Below are 18,300 nucleotides of genomic sequence, written 5' to 3' on the forward strand. Positions count from 1 at the left end.
GTTACATCCGTATTTCGTGGATCTCTTTGCTAGCCTTATTTCTGTGGAATCTGAGAACAGGTATTTCAGATCCCATTGAAGACTATAGGGACAAAGGAAATATCCTCCGATAACAAAGAGAAAGAAGCTTTCTGAGAAACTTCTTTGTGTTCCGTGAAATCATCTCACAGAGTTACAGCTTTCCCCTCAAGAAGCCTTTCGCTAAGACAGTTCTTGTGGAACTGGCAAAGTGATATTTGGAAGCCCATAGAGGGCTATGGTGAAAAAGGAAATATCCTCAGATGAAATCTGGAAAGAAGCTTTCTAAGAAACTGCTTAGTGTTCTGTTCATTCATCTCACAGAGTTACATCTGTATTTCGTGGATCTCTTTGCTAGCCTTATTTCTGTGGAATCTGAGAATAGATATTTCGGATCCCTTTGAAGACTATAGGGCCAAAGGAAATATCCTCCCATAACAAAGAGAAAGAAGCTTTCTTGGAAACTTCTGTGTGTTCTGTGAAATCATCTCACAGAGTTACTACTTTCCCCTCAAGAAGCCTTTCGCTAAGACAGTTCTTGTGGAATTGGCAAAGTAATATTTGGAAGCCCATAGAGGGCTATGGTGAAAAAGGAAATATCCTCAGATGAAATCTGGAAAGAAGCTTTCTGAGAAACTGCTTAGTGTTCTGTTAATTCATCTCACAGAGTTACATCTGTATTTCGTGGATCTCTTTGCTAGCCTTATTTCTGTGGAATCTGAGAACAGATATTTCGGATCCCTTTGAAGACTATAGGGCCAAAGGAAATATCCTCCGATAACAAAGAGAAAGATGCTTTCTGAGAAACTTCTTTGCGTTCTGAGAAATCATCTCACAGAGTTACAGCTTTCCTCTCAAGAAGCCTTTCGCTAAGACAGTTCTTGTGGAATTGGCAAAGTGATATTTGGAATCCCATAGAGGGCTATGGTGAAAAAGGAAATATCCTCAGATGAAATCTGGAAAGAAGCTTTCTGAGAAACTGCTTAGTGTTCTGTTAATTCATCTCACAGAGTTACATCTGTATTTCGTGGATATCTTTGCTAGCCTTATTTCTGTGGAATCTGAGAACAGATATTTCGGATCCCTTTGAAGACTATAGGGCCAAAGGAAATAACCTCCGATAACAAAGAGAAAGAAGCATTCTGAGAAACTTCTTTGTGTTCTGTGAAATCATCTCACAGAGTTACAGCTTTCCCCTCAAGAAGCCTTTCGCTAAGACACTTCTTGTGGAATTGGCAAAGTGATATTTGGAAGCCCATAGAGGGCTATGGTGAAAAAGGAAATATCCTCAGATGAAATCAGGAAAGAAGCTTTCTGAGAAACTGCTTAGTGTTCTGTTCATTCATCTCACAGAGTTACATCTGTATTTCGTGGATCTCTTTGCTAGCCTTATTTCTGTGGAATCTGAGAACAGATATTTCGGATCCCATTGAAGAATATAGGGCCAAAGGAAATATCCTCCCATAACAAAGAGAAAGAAGCTTTCTTGGAAACTTCTGTGTGTTCTGTGAAATCATCTCACAGAGTTACAGCTTTCCCCTCAAGAAGCCTTTCGCTAAGACAGTTCTTGTGGAATTGGCAAAGTGATATTTGGAAGCCCATAGAGGGCTATGGTGAAAAAGGAAATATCCTGAGATGAAATCTGGAAAGAAGCTTTTGAGAAACTGCTTAGTGTTCTGTTAATTCATCTCACGGAGTTACATCTGTATTTCGTGGATCTCTTTGCTAGCCTTATTTCTGTGGAATCTGAGAACAGATATTTCGGATCCCATTGAAGACTATAGGGCCAAAGGAAATATCCTCCGATAACAAAGAGAAAGAAGCTTTCTGAGAAACTTCTTTGCGTTCTGAGAAATCATCTCACAGAGTTACAGCTTTCCCCTCAAGAAGCCTTTCGCTAGGACAGTTCTTGTGGAATTGGCAAAGTGATATTTGGAATCCCATAGAGGGCTATGGTAAAAAAGGAAATATCCTCAGATGAAATCTGGAAAGAAGCTTTCTGAGAAATTGCTTACTGTTCTGTTAATTCATCTCACAGAGTTACATCTGTATTTCGTGGATCTCTTTGCTAGCCTTATTTCTGTGGAATCTGAGAACAGATATTTCGGAACCTTTGAAGACTATAGGGCCAAAGGAAATAACCTCCGATAACAAAGAGAAAGAAGCTTTCTGAGAAATTTCTTTGTGTTCTGTGAAATCATCTCACAGAGTTACAGCTTTCCCCTCAAGAAGCCTTTCGCTAAGACACTTCTTGTGGAATTGGCAAAGTGATATTTGGAAGCCCATAGAGGGCTATGGTGAAAAAGGAAATATCCTCAGATGAAATCTGGAAAGAAGCTTTCTGAGAAACTGCTTAGTGTTCTGTTAATTCATCTCACAGAGTTACATCTGTATTTCGTGGATCTCTTTGCTAGCCTTATTTCTGTGAAATCTGAGAACAGATATTTCGGATCCCTTTGAAGAATATAGGGCCAAAGGAAATGTCTTCCAATAACAAAGAGAAAGAAGGTTTCTGAGAAACTTCTTTGTGTTCTGTGAAATCATCTCACAGAGTTACAGCTTTCCCCTCAAGAAGCCTTTCGCTAAGACAGTTCTTGTGGAATTGGCAAAGTGATATTTGGCAGCCCTTAGAGGGCTATGGTGAAAAAGGAAATATCCTCAGATGAAATCTGGAAAGAAGCTTTCTGAGAATCTGCTTAGTGTTCTGTTCATTCATCTCACAGAGTTACATCTGTATTTCGTGGATCTCTTTGCTAGCCTTATTTCTGTGGAATCTGAGAACAGATATTTCGGATCCCATTGAAGACTATAGGGCCAAAGGAAATATCCTCCCATAACAAAGAGAAAGAAGCTTTCTTGGAAACTTCTGTGTGTTCTGTGAAATCATCTCACAGAGTTACAGCTTTCCCCTCAAGAAGCCTTTCACTAAGACAGTTCTTGTGGAATTGGCAAAGTGATATTTGGAAGCCTATAGAGGGCTATGGTGAAAAAGGAAATATCCTCATATGAAATCTGGAAAGAAACTTTCTGAGAAACTGCTTAGTGTTCTGTTAATTCATCTCACAGAGTTACATCTGTATTTCGTGGATCTCTTTGCTAGCCTTATTTCTGTGGAATCTGAGAACAGATATTTCGGATCCCTTTGAAGACTATAGGGCCAAAGGAAATAACCTCCGATAACAAAGAGAAAGAAGCTTTCTGAGAAACTTCTTTGTGTTCTGTGAAATCATCTCACAGATTTACAGCTTTCCCCTCAAGAAGCCTTTCGCTAAGACAGTTCTTGTGGAATTGGCAAAGTGATATTTGGAAGCCCATAGAGGGCAATGGTGAAAAAGGAAATATCATCAGATGAAATCTGTAAAGAAGCTTTCTGAGAAACTGCTTAGTGTTCTGTTCATTCATCTCACAGAGTTGCATCTGTATTTCGTGGATCTCTTTGCTAGCCTTATTTCTGTGTAATCTGAGAACAGATATTTCGGATCCCATTGAAGACTATAGGGACAAAGGAAATATCCTCCCATAACAAAGAGAAAGAAGCTTTCTTGGAAACTTCTGTGTGTTCTGTGAAATCATCTCACAGAGTTACAGCTTTCCCCTCAAGAAGCCTTTCGCTAAGACAGTTCTTGTGGAATTGGCAAAGTGATATTTGGAAGCCCATAGAGGGCTATGGTGAAAAAGGAAATATCCTCATATGAAATCTGGAAAGAAGCTTTCTGAGAAACTGCTTAGTGTTCTGTTCATTCATCTCACAGAGTTACATCTGTATTTCGTGGATCTCTTTGCTAGCCTTATTTCTGTGGAATCTGAGAACAGATATTTCGGATCCCATTGAAGACTATAGGGCCAAAGGAGATATCCTCCGATAACAAAGAGAAAGAAGCTTTCTGAGAAACTTCTTTGCGTTCTGAGAAATCATCTCACAGAGTTACAGCTTTCCCCTCAAGAAGCCTTTCGCTAGGACAGTTCTTGTGGAATTGGCAAAGTGATATTTGGAATCCCATAGAGGGCTATGGTGAAAAAGGAAATATCCTCAGATGAAATCTGGAAAGAAGCTTTCTGAGAAATTGCTTAGTGTTCTCTTAATTCATCTCACAGAGTTACATCTGTATTTCGTGGATCTCTTTGCTAGCCTTATTTCTGTGGAATCTGAGAACAGATATTTCGGATCCCTTAGAAGACTATAGGGCCAAAGGAAATAACCTCCGATAACAAAGAGAAAGAAGCTTTCTGAGAAATTTCTTTGTGTTCTGTGAAATCATCTCACAGAGTTACAGCTTTCCCCTCAAGAAGCCTTTCGCTAAGACACTTCTTGTGGAATTGGCAAACTGATATTTGGAAGCACATAGAGGGCTATGGTGAAAAAGGAAATATCCTCAGATGAAATCTGGAAAGAAGCTTTCTGAGAAACTGCTTAGTGTTCTGTTAATTCATCTCACAGAGTTACATCTGTATTTCGTGGATCTCTTTGCTAACCTTATTTCTGTGGAATCTGAGAAAAGATATTTCGTTTCCCTTTGAAGACTATACGGCCAAAGGAAATATCCTCCGATAACAAAGAGAAAGAAGCTTTCTGAGAAACTTCTTTGTGTTCTGTGAAATCATCTCACAGAGTTACAGCTTTCCCCTCAAGAAGCCTTTCGCTAAGACAGTTCTTGTGGAACTGGCAAAGTGATATTTGGAAGCCCATAGAGGGCTATGGTGAAAAAGGAAATATCCTCAGATGAAATCTGGAAAGAAGCTTTCTGAGAAACTGCTTAGTGTTCTGTTCATTCATCTCACAGAGTTACATCTGTATTTCGTGGATCTCTTTGCTAGCCTTATTTCTGTGGAATCTGAGAACAGATATTTCAGATCCCTTTGAAGACTATAGGGCCAAAGGAAATATCCTCCCATAACAAAGAGAAAGAAGCTTTCTTGGAAACTTCTGTGTGTTCTGTGAAATCATCTCACAGAGTTACAGCTTTCCCCTCAAGAAGCCTTTCGCTAAGACACTTCTTGTGGAATTGGCAAAGTGATATTTGGAAGCCCATAGAGGGCTATGGTGAAAAAGGAAATATCCTCAGATGAAATCTGGAAAGAAGCTTTCTGAGAAACTGCTTAGTGTTCTGTTAATTCATCTCACAGAGTTACATCTGTATTTCGTGGATCTCTTTGCTAGCCTTATTTCTGTGGAATCTGAGAACAGATATTTCGGATCCCATTGAAGACTATAGGGCCAAAGGAAATATCCTCCGATAACAAAGAGAAAGATGCTTTCTGAGAAACTTCTTTGCGTTCTGAGAAATCATCTCACAGAGTTACAGCTTTCCTCTCAAGAAGACTTTCGCTAAGACAGTTCTTGTGGAATTGGCAAAGTGATATTTGGAATCCCATAGAGGGCTATGGTGAAAAAGGAAATATCCTCAGATGAAATCTGGAAAGAAGCTTTCTGAGAAACTGCTTAGTGTTCTGTTCATTCATCTCACAGAGTTACATCTGTATTTCGTGGATCTCTTTGCTAGCCTTATTTCTGTGGAATCTGAGAACAGATATTTCGGATCCCTTTGAAGACTATAGGGCCAAAGGAAATATCCTCCCATAACAAAGAGAAAGAAGCTTTCTTGGAAACTTCTGTGTGTTCTGTGAAATCATCTCACAGAGTTACAGCTTTCCCCTCAAGAAGCCTTTCGCTAAGACACTTCTTGTGGAATTGGCAAAGTGATATTTGGAAGCCCATAGAGGGCTATGGTGAAAAAGGAAATATCCTCAGATGAAATCTGGAACGAAGCTTTCTGAGAAACTGCTTAGTGTTCTGTTAATTCATCTCACAGAGTTACATCTGTATTTCGTGGATCTCTTTGCTAGCCTTATTTCTGTGGAATCTGAGAACAGATATTTCGGATCCCATTGAAGACTATAGGGCCAAAGGAAATATCCTCCGATAACAAAGAGAAAGATGCTTTCTGAGAAACTTCTTTGCGTTCTGAGAAATCATCTCACAGAGTTACAGCTTTCCTCTCAAGAAGACTTTCGCTAAGACAGTTCTTGTGGAATTGGCAAAGTGATATTTGGAATCCCATAGAGGGCTATGGTGAAAAAGGAAATATCCTCAGATGAAATCTGGAAAGAAGCTTTCTGAGAAACTGCTTAGTGTTCTGTTAATTCATCTCACAGAGTTACATGTGTATTTCGTGGATATCTTTGCTAGCCTTATTTCTGTGGAATCTGAGAACAGATATTTCGGATCCCTTTGAAGACTATAGGGCCAAAGGAAATAACCTCCGATAACAAAGAGAAAGAAGCTTTCTGAGAAACTTCTTTGTGTTCTGTGAAATCATCTCACAGAGTTACAGCTTTCCCCTCAAGAAGCCTTTCGCTAAGACACTTCTTGTGGAATTGGCAAACTGATATTTGGAAGCACATAGAGGGCTATGGTGAAAAAGGAAATATCCTCAGATGAAATCTGGAAAGAAGCTTTCTGAGAAACTGCTTAGTGTTCTGTTAATTCATCTCACAGAGTTACATCTGTATTTCGTGGATCTCTTTGCTAACCTTATTTCTGTGGAATCTGACAAAAGATATTTCGTTTCCCTTTGAAGACTATACGGCCAAAGGAAATATCCTCCGATAACAAAGAGAAAGAAGCTTTCTGAGAAACTTCTTTGTGTTCTGTGAAATCATCTCACAGAGTTACAGCTTTCCCCTCAAGAAGCCTTTCGCTAAGACAGTTCTTGTGGAACTGGCAAAGTGATATTTGGAAGCCCATAGAGGGCTATGGTGAAAAAGGAAATATCCTCAGATGAAATCTGGAAAGAAGCTTTCTGAGAAACTGCTTAGTGTTCTGTTCATTCATCTCACAGAGTTACATCTGTATTTCGTGGATCTCTTTGCTAGCCTTATTTCTGTGGAATCTGAGAACAGATATTTCGGATCCCTTTGAAGACTATAGGGCCAAAGGAAATATCCTCCCATAACAAAGAGAAAGAAGCTTTCTTGGAAACTTCTGTGTGTTCTGTGAAATCATCTCACAGAGTTACAGCTTTCCCCTCAAGAAGCCTTTCGCTAAGACACTTCTTGTGGAATTGGCAAAGTGATATTTGGAAGCCCATAGAGGGCTATGGTGAAAAAGGAAATATCCTCAGATGAAATCTGGAAAGAAGCTTTCTGAGAAACTGCTTAGTGTTCTGTTAATTCATCTCACAGAGTTACATCTGTATTTCGTGGATCTCTTTGCTAGCCTTATTTCTGTGGAATCTGAGAACAGATATTTCGGATCCCATTGAAGACTATAGGGCCAAAGGAAATATCCTCCGATAACAAAGAGAAAGATGCTTTCTGAGAAACTTCTTTGCGTTCTGAGAAATCATCTCACAGAGTTACAGCTTTCCTCTCAAGAAGACTTTCGCTAAGACAGTTCTTGTGGAATTGGCAAAGTGATATTTGGAATCCCATAGAGGGCTATGGTGAAAAAGGAAATATCCTCAGATGAAATCTGGAAAGAAGCTTTCTGAGAAACTTCTTAGTGTTCTGTTAATTCATCTCACAGAGTTACATGTGTATTTCGTGGATATCTTTGCTAGCCTTATTTCTGTGGAATCTGAGAACAGATATTTCGGATCCCTTTGAAGACTATAGGGCCAAAGGAAATAACCTCCGATAACAAAGAGAAAGAAGCTTTCTGAGAAACTTCTTTGTGTTCTGTGAAATCATCTCACAGAGTTACAGCTTTCCCCTCAAGAAGCCTTTCACTAAGACAGTTCTTGTGGAATTCGCAAAGTGATATTTGGAAGCCCCTAGAGGGCTATGGTGAAAAAGGAAATATCCTCAGATGAAATCTGGAAAGAAGCTTTCTGAGAAACTGCTTAGTGTTCTGTTAATTCATCTCACAGAGTTACATCTGTATTTCGTGGATCTCTTTGCTAGCCTTATTTCTGTGGAATCTGAGAACAGGTATTTCAGATCCCTTTGAAGACTATAGGGACAAAGGAAATATCCTCCGATTAAAAAGAGAAAGAAGCTTTTTTAGAAACTTCTTTGTGTTCTCTGAAATCATCTCACAGAGTTACAGCTTTCCCCTCAAGAAGCCTTTCGCTAAGACAGTTCTTGTGGAATTGGCAAAGTGATATTTGGAAGCCCATAGAGGGCAATGGTGAAAAAGGAAATATCATCAGATGAAATCTGGAAAGAAGTTTTTGAGAAACTGCTTAGTGTTCTGTTAATTCATCTCACAGAGTTACATCTGTATTTCGTGGATCTCTTTGCTAGCCTTATTTCTGTGGAATCTGAGAACAGATATTTCGGATCCCTTTGAAGACTATAGGGCCAAAGGAAATATCCTCCGATAACAAAGAGAAAGATGCTTTCTGAGAAACTTCTTTGCGTTCTGAGAAATCATCTCACAGAGTTACAGCTTTCCTCTCAAGCAGCCTTTCGCTAAGACAGTTCTTGTGGAATTGGCAAAGTGATATTTGGAATCCCATAGAGGGCTATGGTGAAAAAGGAAATATCCTCAGATGAAATCTGGAAAGAAGCTTTCTGAGAAACTGCTTAGTGTTCTGTTAATTCATCTCACAGAGTTACATGTGTATTTCGTGGATATCTTTGCTAGCCTTATTTCTGTGGAATCTGAGAACAGATATTTCGGATCCCTTTGAAGACTATAGGGCCAAAGGAAATAACCTCCGATAACAAAGAGAAAGAAGCTTTCTGAGAAACTTCTTTGTGTTCTGTGAAGTCATCTCACAGAGTTACAGCTTTCCCCTCAAGAAGCCTTTCGCTAAGACACTTCTTGTGGAATTGGCAAAGTGATATTTGGAAGCCCATAGAGGGCTATGGTGAAAAAGGAAATATCCTCAGATGAAATCTGGAAAGAAGCTTTCTGAGAAACTGCTTAGTGTTCTGTTCATTCATCTCACAGAGTTACATCTGTATTTCGTGGATCTCTTTGCTAGCCTTATTTCTGTGGAATCTGAGAACAGATATTTCGGATCCCATTGAAGAATATAGGGCCAAAGGAAATATCCTCCCATAACAAAGAGAAAGAAGCTTTCTTGGAAACTTCTGTGTGTTCTGTGAAATCATCTCACAGAGTTACAGCTTTCCCCTCAAGAAGCCTTTCGCTAAGACAGTTCTTGTGGAATTGGCAAAGTGATATTTGGAAGCCCATAGAGGGCTATGGTGAAAAAGGAAATATCCTGAGATGAAATCTGGAAAGAAGCTTTCTGAGAAACTGCTTAGTGTTCTGTTAATTCATCTCACGGAGTTACATCTGTATTTCGTGGATCTCTTTGCTAGCCTTATTTCTGTGGAATCTGAGAACAGATATTTCGGATCCCATTGAAGACTATAGGGCCAAAGGAAATATCCTCCGATAACAAAGAGAAAGAAGCTTTCTGAGAAACTTCTTTGCGTTCTGAGAAATCATCTCACAGAGTTACAGCTTTCCCCTGAAGAAGCCTTTCGCTAGGACAGTTCTTGTGGAATTGGCAAAGTGATATTTGGAATCCCATAGAGGGCTATGGTGAAAAAGGAAATATCCTCAGATGAAATCTGGAAAGAAGCTTTCTGAGAAATTGCTTAGTGTTCTGTTAATTCATCTCACAGAGTTACATCTGTATTTCGTGGATCTCTTTGCTAGCCTTATTTCTGTGGAATCTGAGAACAGATATTTCGGATACCTTTGAAGACTGTAGGGCCAAAGGAAATAACCTCCGAAAACAAAGAGAAAGAAGCTTTCTGAGAAATTTCTTTGTGTTCTGTGAAATCATCTCACAGAGTTACAGCTTTCCCCTCAAGAAGCCTTTCGCTAAGACACTTCTTGTGGAATTGGCAAAGTGATATTTGGAAGCCCATAGAGGGCTATGGTGAAAAAGGAAATATCCTCAGATGAAATCTGGAAAGAAGCTTTCTGAGAAACTGCTTAGTGTTCTGTTAATTCATCTCACAGAGTTACATCTGTATTTCGTGGATCTCTTTGCTAGCCTTATTTCTGTGAAATCTGAGAACAGATATTTCGGATCCCTTTGAAGAATATAGGGCCAAAGGAAATGTCTTCCAATAACAAAGAGAAAGAAGGTTTCTGAGAAACTTCTTTGTGTTCTGTGAAATCATCTCACAGAGTTACAGCTTTCCCCTCAAGAAGCCTTTCGCTAAGACAGTTCTTGTGGAATTGGCAAAGTGATATTTGGCAGCCCTTAGAGGGCTATGGTGAAAAAGGAAATATCCTCAGATGAAATCTGGAAAGAAGCTTTCTGAGAATCTGCTTAGTGTTCTGTTCATTCATCTCACAGAGTTACATCTGTATTTCGTGGATCTCTTTGCTAGCCTTATTTCTGTGGAATCTGAGAACAGATATTTCGGATCCCATTGAAGACTATAGGGCCAAAGGAAATATCCTCCCATAACAAAGAGAAAGAAGCTTTCTTGGAAACTTCTGTGTGTTCTGTGAAATCATCTCACAGAGTTACAGCTTTCCCCTCAAGAAGCCTTTCGCTAAGACAGTTCTTGTGGAATTGGCAAAGTGATATTTGGAAGCCCATAGAGGGCTATGGTGAAAAAGGAAATATCCTCATATGAAATCTGGAAAGAAGCTTTCTGAGAAACTGCTTAGTGTTCTGTTAATTCATCTCACAGAGTTACATCTGTATTTCGTGGATCTCTTTGCTAGCCTTATTTCTGTGGAATCTGAGAACAGATATTTCGGATCCCTTTGAAGACTATAGGGCCAAAGGAAATAACCTCCGATAACAAAGAGAAAGAAGCTTTCTGAGAAACTTCTTTGTGTTCTGTGAAATCATCTCACAGAGTTACAGCTTTCCCCTCAAGAAGCCTTTCGCTAAGACAGTTCTTGTGGAATTGGCAAAGTGATATTTGGAAGCCCATAGAGGGCAATGGTGAAAAAGGAAATATCATCAGATGAAATCTGTAAAGAAGCTTTCTGAGAAACTGCTTAGTGTTCTGTTCATTCATCTCACAGAGTTACATCTGTATTTCGTGGATCTCTTTGCTAGCCTTATTTCTGTGGAATCTGAGAACAGATATTTCGGATCCCATTGAAGACTATAGGGCCAAAGGAAATATCCTCCCATAACAAAGAGAAAGAAGCTTTCTTGGAAACTTCTGTGTGTTCTGTGAAATCATCTCACAGAGTTACAGCTTTCCCCTCAAGAAGCCTTTCGCTAAGACAGTTCTTGTGGAATTGGCAAAGTGATATTTGGAAGCCCATAGAGGGCTATGGTGAAAAAGGAAATATCCTCATATGAAATCTGGAAAGAAGCTTTCTGAGAAACTGCTTAGTGTTCTGTTAATTCATCTCACGGAGTTACATCTGTATTTCGTGGATCTCTTTGCTAGCCTTATTTCTGTGGAATCTGAGAACAGATATTTCGGATCCCATTGAAGACTATAGGGCCTAAGGAGATATCCTCCGATAACAAAGAGAAAGAAGCTTTCTGAGAAACTTCTTTGCGTTCTGAGAAATCATCTCACAGAGTTACAGCTTTCCCCTCAAGAAGCCTTTCGCTAGGACAGTTCTTGTGGAATTGGCAAAGTGATATTTGGAATCCCATAGAGGGCTGTGGTGAAAAAGGAAATATCATCAGATGAAATCTGGAAAGAAGCTTTCTGAGAAATTGCTTAGTGTTCTCTTAATTCATCTCACAGAGTTACATCTGTATTTCGTGGATCTCTTTGCTAGCCTTATTTCTGTGGAATCTGAGAACAGATATTTCGGATCCCTTTGAAGACTATAGGGCCAAAGGAAATAACCTCCGATAACAAAGAGAAAGAAGCTTTCTGAGAAATTTCTTTGTGTTCTGTGAAATCATCTCACAGAGTTACAGCTTTCCCCTCAAGAAGCCTTTCGCTAAGACACTTCTTGTGGAATTGGCAAAGTGATATTTGGAAGCCCATAGAGGGCTATGGTGAAAAAGGAAATATCCTCAGATGAAATCTGGAAAGAAGCTTTCTGAGAAACTGCTTAGTGTTCTGTTAATTCATCTCACAGAGTTACATGTGTATTTCGTGGATATATTTGCTAACCTTATTTCTGTGGAATCTGAGAACAGATATTTCGGATCCCTTTGAAGACTATAGGGCCAAAGGAAATAACCTCCGATAACAAAGAGAAAGAAGCTTTCTGAGAAACTTCTTTGTGTTCTGTGAAATCATCTCACAGAGTTACAGCTTTCCCCTCAAGAAGCCTTTCACTAAGACAGTTCTTGTGGAATTCGCAAAGTGATATTTGGAAGCCCCTAGAGGGCTATGGTGAAAAAGGAAATATCCTCAGATGAAATCTGGAAAGAAGCTTTCTGAGAAACTGCTTAGTGTTCTGTTAATTCATCTCACAGAGTTACATCTGTATTTCGTGGATCTCTTTGCTAGCCTTATTTCTGTGGAATCTGAGAACAGGTATTTCAGATCCCTTTGAAGACTATAGGGACAAAGGAAATATCCTCCGATTAAAAAGAGAAAGAAGCTTTTTTAGAAACTTCTTTGTGTTCTGTGAAATCATCTCACAGAGTTACAGCTTTCCCCTCAAGAAGCCTTTCGCTAAGACAGTTCTTGTGGAATTGGCAAAGTGATATTTGGAAGCCCATAGAGGGCAATGGTGAAAAAGGAAATATCATCAGATGAAATCTGGAAAGAAGCTTTCTGAGAAACTGCTTAGTGTTCTGTTAATTCATCTCACAGAGTTACATCTGTATTTCGTGGATCTCTTTGCTAGCCTTATTTCTGTGGAATCTGAGAACAGATATTTCGGATCCCTTTGAAGACTATAGGGCCAAAGGAAATAACCTCCGATAACAAAGAGAAAGAAGCTTTCTGAGAAATTTCTTTGTGTTCTGTGAAATCATCTCACAGAGTTACAGCTTTCCCCTCAAGAAGCCTTTCGCTAAGACACTTCTTGTGGAATTGGCAAAGTGATATTTGGAAGCCCATAGAGGGCTATGGTGAAAAAGGAAATATCCTCAGATGAAATCTGGAAAGAAGCTTTCTGAGAAACTGCTTAGTGTTCTGTTAATTCATCTCACAGAGTTACATCTGTATTTCGTGGATCTCTTTGCTAGCCTTATTTCTGTGAAATCTGAGAACAGATATTTCGGATCCCTTTGAAGAATATAGGGCCAAAGGAAATATCCTCCGATAACAAAGAGAAAGAAGCTGTCTGAGAAACTTCTTTGTGTTCTGTGAAATCATCTCACAGAGTTACAGCTTTCCCCTCAGGAAGCCTTTCGCTAAGACAGTTCTTGTGGAATTGGCAATGTGATATTTGTAAGCCCATAGAGGGCTATGGTGAAAAAGGAAATATCCTCAGATGAAATCTGGAAAGAAGATTTCTGAGAAACTGCTTAGTGTTCTGTTAATTCATCTCACAGAGTTACATCCGTATTTCGTGGATCTCTTTGCTAGCCTTATTTCTGTGGAATCTGAGAACAGGTATTTCAGATCCCATTGAAGACTATAGGGACAAAGGAAATATCCTCTGATTACAAAGAGAAAGAAGCTTTCTGAGAAACTTCTTTGTGTTCTGTGAAATCATCTCACAGAGTTACAGCTTTCCCCTCAAGAAGCCTTTCGCTAAGACAGTTCTTGTGGAACTGGCAAAGTGATATTTGGAAGCCCATAGAGGGCTATGGTGAAAAAGGAAATATCCTCAGATGAAATCTGGAAAGAAGCTTTCTGAGAAACTGCTTAGTGTTCGGTTAATTCATCTCACAGAGTTACATCTGTATTTCGTGGATCTCTTTGCTAACCTTATTTCTGTGGAATCTGAGAAAAGATATTTCGGTTCCCTTTGAAGACTATACGGCCAAAGGAAATATCCTCCGATAACAAAGAGAAAGAAGCTTTCTGAGAAACTTCTTTTTGTTCCGTGAAATCATCTCACAGAGTTACAGCTTTCCCCTCAAGAAACCTTTCGCTAAGACAGTTCTTGTGGAACTGGCAAAGTGATATTTGGAAGCCCATAGAGGGCTAAGGTGAAAAAGGAAATATCCTCAGATGAAATCTGGAAAGAAGCTTTCTGAGAAACTGCTTAGTGTTCTGTTAATTCATCTCACAGAGTTACATCTGTATTTCGTGGATCTCTTTGCTAGCCTTATTTCTGTGGAATCTGAGAACAGATATTTCGGATCCCATTGAAGACTATAGGGCCAAAGGAAATATCCTCCCATAACAAAGAGAAAGAAGCTTTCTTGGAAACTTCTTTGTGTTCTGTGAAATCATCTCACAGAGTTACAGCTTTCCCCTCAAGAAGCCTTTCGCTAAGACAGTTCTTGTGGAATTGGCAAAGTGATATTTGGAAGCCCATAGAGGGCTATGGTGAAAAAGGAAATATCCTCAGATGAAATCTGGAAAGAAGCTTTCTGAGAAACTGCTTAGTGTTCTGTTAATTCATCTCACGGAGTTACATCTGTATTTCGTGGATCTCTTTGCTAGCCTTATTTCTGTGGAATCTGAGAACAGATATTTCGGATCCCATTGAAGTCTATAGGGCCAAAGGAAATATCCTCCGATAACAAAGAGAAAGAAGCTTTCTGAGAAACTTCTTTGCGTTCTGAGAAATCATCTCACAGAGTTACAGCTTTCCCCTCAAGAAGCCTTTCGCTAGGACAGTTCTTGTGGAATTGGCAAAGTGATATTTGGAATCCCATAGAGGGCTATGGTGAAAAAGGAAATATCCTCAGATGAAATCTGGAAAGAAGCTTTCTGAGAAATTGCTTAGTGTTCTGTTAATTCATCTCACAGAGTTACATCTGTATTTCGTGGATCTCTTTGCTAGCCTTATTTCTGTGGAATCTGAGAACAGATATTTCGGATCCCTTTGATGACTATAGGGCCAAAGGAAATATCCTCCGATAACAAAGAGAAAGAAGCTGTATGAGAAACTTCTTTGTGTTCTGTTGAATCATCTCACAGAGTTACAGCTTTCCCCTCAGGAAGCCTTTCGCTAAGACAGTTCTTGTGGAATTGGCAATGTGATATTTGTAAGCCCATAGAGGGCTATGGTGAAAAAGGAAATATCCTCAGATGAAATCTGGAAAGAAGATTTCTGAGAAACTGCTTAGTGTTCTCTTAATTCATCTCACAGAGTTACATCCGTCTTTCGTGGATCTCTTTGCTAGCCTTATTTCTGTGGAATCTGAGAACAGGTATTTCAGATCCCATTGAAGACTATAGGGACAAAGGAAATATCCTCTGATTACAAAGAGAAAGAAGCTTTCTGAGAAACTTCTTTGTGTTCTGTGAAATCATCTCACAGAGTTACAGCTTTCCCCTCAAGAAGCCTTTCGCTAAGACAGTTCTTGTGGAACTGGCAAAGTGATATTTGGAAGCCCATAGAGGGCTATGGTGAAAAAGGAAATATCCTCAGATGAAATCTGGAAAGAAGCTTTCTGAGAAACTGCTTAGTGTTCTGTTAATTCATCTCACAGAGTTACATCTGTATTTCGTGGATCTCTTTGCTAACCTTATTTCTGTGGAATCTGAGAAAAGATATTTCGGTTCCCTTTGAAGACTATACGGCCAAAGGAAATATCCTCCGATAACAAAGAGAAAGAAGCTTTCTGAGAAACTTCTTTGTGTTCCGTGAAATCATCTCACAGAGTTACAGCTTTCCCCTCAAGAAGCCTTTCGCTAAGACAGTTCTTGTGGAACTGGCAAAGTGATATTTGGAAGCCCATAGAGGGCTATGGTGAAAAAGGAAATATCCTCAGATGAAATCTGGAAAGAAGCTTTCTGAGAAACTGCTTAGTGTTCTGTTCATTCATCTCACAGAGTTACATCTGTATTTCGTGGATCTCTTTGCTAGCCTTATTTCTGTGGAATCTGAGAACAGATATTTCGGATCCCTTTGAAGACTATAGGGCCAAAGGAAATATCCTCCCATAACAAAGAGAAAGAAGCTTTCTTGGAAACTTCTGTGTGTTCTGTGAAATCATCTCACAGAGTTACAGCTTTCCCCTCAAGAAGCCTTTCGCTAAGACACTTCTTGTGGAATTGGCAAAGTGATATTTGGAAGCCCATAGAGGGCTATGGTGAAAAAGGAAATATCCTCAGATGAAATCTGGAAAGAAGCTTTCTGAGAAACTGCTTAGTGTTCTGTTAATTCATCTCACAGAGTTACATCTGTATTTCGTGGATCTCTTTGCTAGCCTTATTTCTGTGGAATCTGAGAACAGATATTTCGGATCCCATTGAAGACTATAGGGCCAAAGGAAATATCCTCCGATAACAAAGAGAAAGATGCTTTCTGAGAAACTTCTTTGCGTTCTGAGAAATCATCTCACAGAGTTACAGCTTTCCTCTCAAGAAGACTTTCGCTAAGACAGTTCTTGTGGAATTGGCAAAGTGATATTTGGAATCCCATAGAGGGCTATGGTGAAAAAGGAAATATCCTCAGATGAAATCAGGAAAGAAGCTTTCTGAGAAACTGCTTAGTGTTCTGTTAATTCATCTCACAGAGTTACATGTGTATTTCGTGGATATCTTTGCTAGCCTTATTTCTGTGGAATCTGAGAACAGATATTTCGGATCCCTTTGAAGACTATAGGGCCAAAGGAAATAACCTCCGATAACAAAGAGAAAGAAGCTTTCTGAGAAACTTCTTTGTGTTCTGTGAAATCATCTCACAGAGTTACAGCTTTCCCCTCAAGAAGCCTTTCACTAAGACAGTTCTTGTGGAATTCGCATAGTGATATTTGGAAGCCCCTAGAGGGCTATGGTGAAAAAGGAAATATCCTCAGATGAAATCTGGAAAGAAGCTTTCTGAGAAACTGCTTAGTGTTCTGTTAATTCATCTCACAGAGTTACATCTGTATTTCGTGGATCTCTTTGCTAGCCTTATTTCTGTGGAATCTGAGAACAGGTATTTCAGATCCCTTTGAAGACTATAGGGACAAAGGAAATATCCTCCGATTAAAAAGAGAAAGAAGCTTTTTTAGAAACTTCTTTGTGTTCTGTGAAATCATCTCACAGAGTTACAGCTTTCCCCTCAAGAAGGCTTTCGCTAAGACAGTTCTTGTGGAATTGGCAAAGTGATATTTGGAAGCCCATAGAGGGCAATGGTGAAAAAGGAAATATCATCAGATGAAATCTGGAAAGAAGCTTTCTGAGAAACTGCTTAGTGTTCTGTTAATTCATCTCACAGAGTTACATCTGTATTTCGTGGATCTCTTTGCTAGCCTTATTTCTGTGGAATCTGAGAACAGATATTTCGGATCCCTTTGAAGACTATAGGGCCAAAGGAAATAACCTCCGATAACAAAGAGAAAGAAGCTTTCTGAGAAAATTCTTTGTGTTCTGTGAAATCATCTCACAGAGTTACAGCTTTCCCCTCAAGAAGCCTTTCGCTAAGACACTTCTTGTGGAATTGGCAAAGTGATATTTGGAAGCCCATAGAGGGCTATGGTGAAAAAGGAAATATCCTCAGATGAAATCTGGAAAGAAGCTTTCTGAGAAACTGCTTAGTGTTCTGTTAATTCATCTCACAGAGTTACATCTGTATTTCGTGGATCTCTTTGCTAGCCTTATTTCTGTGAAATCTGAGAACAGATATTTCGGATCCCTTTGAAGAATATAGGGCCAAAGGAAATATCCTCCGATAACAAAGAGAAAGAAGCTGTCTGAGAAACTTCTTTGTGTTCTGTGAAATCATCTCACAGAGTTACAGCTTTCCCCTCAGGAAGCCTTTCGCTAAGACAGTTCTTGTGGAATTGGCAATGTGATATTTGTAAGCCCATAGAGGGCTATGGTGAAAAAGGAAATATCCTCAGATGAAATCTGGAAAGAAGATTTCTGAGAAACTGCTTAGTGTTCTGTTAATTCATCTCACAGAGTTACATCTGTATTTCGTGGATCTCTTTGCTAGCCTTATTTCTGTGGAATCTGAGAACAGGTATTTCAGATCCCATTGAAGACTATAGGGACAAAGGAAATATCCTCTGATTACAAAGAGAAAGAAGCTTTCTGAGAAACTTCTTTGTGTTCTGTGAAATCATCTCACAGAGTTACAGCTTTCCCCTCAAGAAGCCTTTCGCTAAGACAGTTCTTGTGGAACTGGCAAAGTGATATTTGGAAGCCCATAGAGGGCTATGGTGAAAAAGGAAATATCCTCAGATGAAATCTGGAAAGAAGCTTTCTGAGAAACTGCTTAGTGTTCGGTTAATTCATCTCACAGAGTTACATCTGTATTTCGTGGATCTCTTTGCTAACCTTATTTCTGTGGAATCTGAGAAAAGATATTACGGTTCCCTTTGAAGACTATACGGCCAAAGGAAATATCCTCCGATAACAAAGAGAAAG

This window comes from Macaca nemestrina, chromosome 15 (assembly GCF_043159975.1).
Source record: "Macaca nemestrina isolate mMacNem1 chromosome 15, mMacNem.hap1, whole genome shotgun sequence".
Taxonomy (NCBI): Eukaryota; Metazoa; Chordata; class Mammalia; order Primates; family Cercopithecidae; genus Macaca; species Macaca nemestrina.